Here is a 6794-nt window from a genome sequence, read left to right as displayed (position 1 = left end):
TATATATATATATATCTTTTTATTTGATAAATCAGAAATTTTTTTCCTATATAGCAATGCTTCTCTAGGTTTTAATTGAGCCAAAATTGGCGTGCAGTGCTTTTCCATGCAACTTAACAACTTTATCAAGCAGCCAATAAATTTAAAAAAAAAGATATAACTCATACACACAGGTTCTGATCGCGAGTAAGATATATGGGGCATTTGCGTACGTGACCTGCTTCACGTGAGCGAATGATGGCGTCGATTTTTTCCCAGTTATTTGTGAATGGCCGCGAGCTTATTTACATTCGCGTATTTTTACTTTGCTTTATTCTCCTTATCTGGAACCCTGCAAATTGTAATTGCAGACGTAGCGTCATACTTCACGGATCCAGTGGCCAAATATGTAAGTTTTTCCGTCTCAATTCAGTTTTTGACGTATAATGAAATAGGCTTTGCTTATTTCGACTGCTTTCTTTTCTACTCAATGTTTTTTAGACTATAGTACTTTTTTTACACTTTGAATTTCGTAAAGTAGAAAATTGCACTAATTTGCAGTAACATCAGTCATTTTGCATTGGTCATTTCCAAAGTAGCCACATTTGATCGACTAGTAAAAAAAAACTTCTTTATTTTTTTGCATATTTACTTTAAATACTTTTGCGATATGTCTTAGTTAAATACATTTGAAGCAGTTTTGTAGCTTACTGGAAGTCGCTATTGCTACTTGCAATGCAGTATAGGAATTTACAGCGTTACTTAGGAAACGATATTTACAAAGCTACAACTTTGTTGGTGAAATGCTATCCTGATTCTGAAAATACGTTGTCCCAATTTACGGTAAGATAGCGCTTTTCTGACCTGCTTTCAACAGCGGCGTTTACGAATTTATAATCGAAGATATTGTTTCGAGAAAGATGTAAAGATCGGTATTGGTTAAGCAACTTTCCTCCAAATCAAACTCAAATTGTCCCTCATATTTCGACTTTTACAGACTATAGCCATCACACGCTACCATACACGGATCATCCAGCTTAAATGTCATCGAGTTTCTAGCAACACATATTCTGAATCGACCTATTTTTTCTTATGCATTTTCAGTGTGTTTTGATCGCTTCATCAGATTATATTTTGTTGAGGAATTGTTCCAGTTTATGGCATTTTTGTGTTCATTATTACCAGGAAATTGTTGTCTGCCAGCCCTCCGGGCAACAACGTATCTCACGAAAGAGAATATCTCGTGCGCGATGAAGGTATAGGTAGCAGGACCGTGATTAAATATGCGGGATAAATGCTGCGATAAGCAGCTCTACGACAGCTCCACCCCTCAGTTCACATTTACCCGAAACCCAGATTCAATACGTGTCCATATTTCCCAATAAGAATGACGGCGGTTGATTTACTTGCCACTCTCAAATGCTGGGATTAGATTTCTTAGACACCGTATGACCATAAATATGTAAGAATGCTCCAAGTCCTCTGGTGGCGATTAGTAACTATTTCAAGGATGGCGATATGTAAAAAATGCTAAAGAAATTCGGACACATGGTCGCAGTTCTTATCGTTAACTTATGATACAATAAACATTACTTCGGTCGTTCTAACACGAGATATATAGTCGCTTTTACATCGGTAAAACTGCGTCTGTCTTGTCGAACAGAATGTTTCGGAAGACTTTTTTGCTCAGCTAAAAGCTTTTTTCTTTAAATTTCATAAAGAAAATGTGCAATTATAGTCTTTCATCCCTTGAAGAATTACTATTCTATTTTAGCCCTATATGTTTTTACACATTAATATATAGTAAATAGTATGTAGCAGCGCTGTTCAACCTTTTTTGAGCACCATTCGCACTGTTTTTGCAAAAAAAAAATAACAAATTTATCGTCACAAACCTACCGATTTTTATTTTTTTTTAACTATACTATCTTCGTGCCTCGTGCTGATCGAACCGTTTTTACGAAAATATGATTGTTCTGAGAAAAACAGCAGTGTCAATTTTACGTCATCTTCCCGCGTGTCGCAAGCTCTGACCTGCTGATGCACTGTTTGCCTGCGCACTAGACCCGCTTTCGAACCGGACTTTTGGTTACGTAATAATTATAGTGCCCAAATATTACTTTACTACGGGTGGTGCGAGACAAAGCTATTGTTAAAGCTACGATTAGGGATGCGTCTGTCAAACAAGCTCCAAGAATTGCGTCGCAACGACATAAGTTAGGGAACCACTGCAATTGAATTTCCTATTAGGTGTATTTGAATTATTCCGCGTTCAAAAAGTAGCATCCGGATTTTCGTCCGCACTTTCTGCACCACGTTTGTCATCGGCACTGCATTTGTTTCATCCGCACGCGTGTGTACCATCCCACTGGCATATAACAATTCATGAATCGTTTTGTATCGAAATACAGTATTGCATACAACAACTAACCTCGAGGTAAACTCTTGTGCGTTTTATGTGATCAGTGCCAATTGCTGCATTATAACGCAGCTGCGATACATTAACAATTGATATTACGCTAAATTCGGACAAAGCCATTTCTCCGCTTTTTTGGGCCGAGTTTCCAAATTTCCGAATTACGCCGAGTCGACTGTACGTGTTTTGTTAATGTGCCGAAATTCCTGGATAAGGACTGCCGATGTATGTATAGTATACCTATAAAATACACGATAATGGGCTGATGACTATCATCGTATATAGGCTACACGTTGGTGCAAAAGTCAATGCGATTCGCAAAATCGCAACGTTGATAACTCAAATTTTCATAGCGTTGCAAAGCTGGAACGCGCAATGTCTCGATTCGGTCAGTCTTGTAATGGTTGCAATGTGCGGGCCGTTATTGTTTATGTTGGAGTAATGTTGCTATGATTCATCGCACGGGACTTCAAATTGTTGATAGATATAGCGGCAAAACATTACACGTATGCATCACTTGAAAGTGTCTGAACACCATTTCGATATTTGTGGAAATTCCGATGGTACTCCCGATATTCGATAGTGACAAAACGTTTGGAGTTTCAACTTTTTTCCCTTTGTCAAATGCGTGTATTCACCGTCCTAGCGAATTTAAATGATATAGTCGATCTTTCCCACCAATACCAACAGGGTTGTAACCAATAAGTCACAAGATTCCGAGTCACAGGCCAAGATTACTTTTATAGTTTTGACTCGAGTCAAGTCGAGTCATTTTCAAAACACCGTCGAGTCAAGTCCGAGTCCAAGTCGGGCCGAATCCGAGTCACAGTATCGAGAATCGAGTTCGAGTCTGAATCATTATATTCATAGTTCACTTTCGTGTTCGTATCATGGTCAACCCACTTTTTGTAACTCTGCCTGGGTGATATTGAGTGCCTTGAATTTAATATCCTAATTTCCAAACTCTTAACAGTTTCTGGCCCTATTTTTCAAGTACCAATAGTATTAGATGTAATACCAATAATGGGATGACTTAACTGTCTTCCTAAGTAACAATGAAATGCTTGTCTTGGCCGTCCTTGTCTCCACTCATATGACTTGACTCGAGTCATTTTCTCAAAATACGGAAATGACTCGACTCGACTCGAGTAAATCTGTGAATTGACTCGACTTGGACTAGAGTCATTGTCCATGACTCGAACCAAGTCATATGACTCGAGACTCAGACGGCCGAGACCGACATTTGATTGTGATTTCGAAGAATAGTAAAGTAACCAACATATTGGGACTTCGTCTATAGGTACTGGTACTTAAGCGCCCAGAAACTGTTAAAAGTGAGAAAAATTAGTATGTTATAAACGCGAACCATTCGATATCACCAAACAGAGGTATAAAATTGGGTTTAACAAGACTTTAACTGGAAACTGAGCAGTCAACACAATGACTTGGACTCGGACTCGAGTCATAATACCATGACTCGGACTCGAACCTCTGCTCGATGACTTGTACTCGGACTTAACTCGGTGGTGAATTGAAAATGACTCGACTCGACTCGAGTCAAAACTATAAAAGCGAGATTGACTTGTGACTCGGAGCCTTGTGACTTGGTTACAAACCTGCTCCGATTGTTAGGAACAATCGGCCTTGACGGCTACTTTGGAATGGTTCCATTGCTATGTTAACATATTCAGAATCAGCGCGACACTAGCTTTCGATTGAGAACAGTTTGATTACATTTTAGCTCACGGGACGCAAGCTATAGGACTACCAATTTCCAATGCTTTTAGCCGACTGCATGTGTACACTGTGCAGTGTGCAGCCTCATTTTGCCGCCCCTGGAGCCTGCCGCTCCTGGCGCAGAACCAGAACCGCCAAGTGGCTGCTACGCCACTGTCCAGTGTCCACTGGTCTAGTGGTTGACATTTCATCGTCTAAAGGAGCCACGGCTATTTTTGGCTGATATACAGACAAATACATAGGACATCGTGTATTTGGTTGTAATAATATGGTCATGAACCAAAATCTACGTATACCTAGAATTATTAAACATATCAAAGGTTAGATAGTATCTGCACACAATAGCATGGTTATCTAATGTGATACTAAAGGAGGAGATGGATCGTATTAGGTTTCTGGGCTATACATTTCATGTATATCTTCATTGCAAGTGTCGAGTATAGAGCTTTGCGTATATCTTTAAAGATCTTATAAAGATATGCCACACTGACGAAAGCATGTAAGATCACGCTAAATATATATGTTTGCGGGAGAGCTTGCTTCTGGCAAGCTAGCCGCAACCGTGGCCGAGAGATATCGTGTCTGCGCGAGTATTATAGAATCCACCGAAGAAAAAACATTTCTATCGTAAGCCTCTCGAGTCGCGGTGGCTGGCTAGGCACGTTTTTTCTCGGAAAAGCATTTGACGAACACGTTACAATATGGATAGTATGGATACAGATGCATTCCGTCTGACCGCATCGTTTTTACTCGGAATTATCGACTGTTTGGGATCTACAACTAGTGTAATCACATAGGCAGTGATTATGAAAAAATGATTTGAAGACAAAGGCGCTAATGGATAAATATGCAAGGAAGATGTGAGACAATTTGCTCGCTAGCGCCATATCCTTCTACCTAGCTAGAACCGCAGCGGATTTGGTAGCCCAACGCTTTAACCCAGTGGTTCCCAACCTTTTTCGACTCATCGCCCACTTTTCAAGCTCCACACCGATCATCGCCCCCAAATATTGGGAACCGAAAAATGGGCAGACAAACTGTAATCACAGACGAGTTGACTAAAAAAAGGGCAACTTTTCGGCTCGACCTCGAAATTACACTTTTACAGCTAAATTTTCGCGAGTTGACAAAAAAGTCATTTCTCCGACTATAACCGTTTTACCGCGCCATCGCCCCCTTCGTTATTTTCTCCCCCTACACCGCAAAATCTCCCCCTAAGGGGGCGATGTCACCCACGTCGGGAACCACTGCTTTAATGGTTCAAGCGCTACCCCGGGGCGGCCAACCTTTTCAGCCAAAGGGCCATTTGATTGACGACGCGGGCCACTAGCCGCGCCAAGCGCGAAAATTTTTCGAAGTTCATAGGTCAATAATATTGTCACTTGACTATATTGCGGTCCAGCTGTATATCGCTGGGCTCAGTTTGCAAGGAATGGACTATTCAGCGCCTGGACATATCGATATCGAAAGCTTCGACCAACATGCGTCAATCATTTTGTGCCTATAGGTCTCATATAGTCGACGGTATTTCTGCGAGCGCAAACGCAAGGTCGCAAATGCTGAACGACACTTGGTCTCGTAATCGCGAATATAGTTAGACTCAATCTGATACATTAGGCGTTCTTTAATTTTCACAAATGGGTAACGGGGCCTACGATACCCGGGGCTAACAATATTTAAAGCGATAAATCGAGTGTCAACATGTTGCGCGAATGGTGTAGATTTTTTTTACTTTTAATAAAGCTATCGCAAATTATTCTGCTTCATTGTAGTGTACGAAGATCTACCAAAATGTGACTGGCTGATGGATCTGACAATGCGTCGAAATTGTTATTTTAGTCATCACATCTCAAGTGTTGCGGCCAGACTAATCAAATTATTGGTTGGCCTTGCAAGTTCACAATCTGTGCAATCCATTTTTGATAATATTACCTCGGAAATTACCTTGCGGGCCACGGGTTGGCCGGCCCTGCGCTACCCAATAGGGATGGTGTGATCGTGAGGTTCAGGTTCTCGTTCCGTGTTTTAAATTTGGCTTCCAAATGATCCAATTGGCCACACTGTGATTGTATAAACTACTAATCACAATATTGCTGGTGCCGTCGCGTCAAAAGGACCACACTTGTAGAGTACAGAAAACGTGTGATCACATCATTATTTGCATCACAAAAGCCAGGGGTTAGCAACGTCGCGCGCTCTACATTCAATCGCCTGTACGTAACACAAGTGACAGTATGTATTACGAACATAAACTGATCAAGGTTTCGTAACGTTCCGGCTGTGCGTATTGCGTAAGGGAGAGATGCTATCTAGATAGATTCAGCAGCATATTCATCTCGGTACTGACAACACTAGTCAAGTATTGGTAGGCCTATCTACATAGAGATATCTTTCATTGCTCATTTCCATATTCCAAACCGCAATTACGTTCCGTATCACGCGATTGCCTGGTTGAAAGGGTTGGAAAGATTGCAAACAAGTGTTTCAAGCCAAAGCTTGGCATATCGCAGGGAGTTGGTAGTTTGGTATTACATTAGTACAGGTTTGTTGACAGTATCTTAAATGTGGCACGATATGGTCATTATTAGATCATCTTCTCGGAAGTATGCTCATATTGAAATGAACCCGAATATTTTCCGCTGACACTCGTCAGGGGTAATCG

The sequence above is a fragment of the Botryllus schlosseri genome, chromosome 5 (genome assembly GCF_051294905.1).
Source record: "Botryllus schlosseri isolate E-star chromosome 5, Bs_hap1, whole genome shotgun sequence".
In the NCBI taxonomy this organism is placed as follows: Eukaryota; Metazoa; Chordata; class Ascidiacea; order Stolidobranchia; family Styelidae; genus Botryllus; species Botryllus schlosseri.
This window is presented reverse-complemented; position numbering follows the sequence as displayed.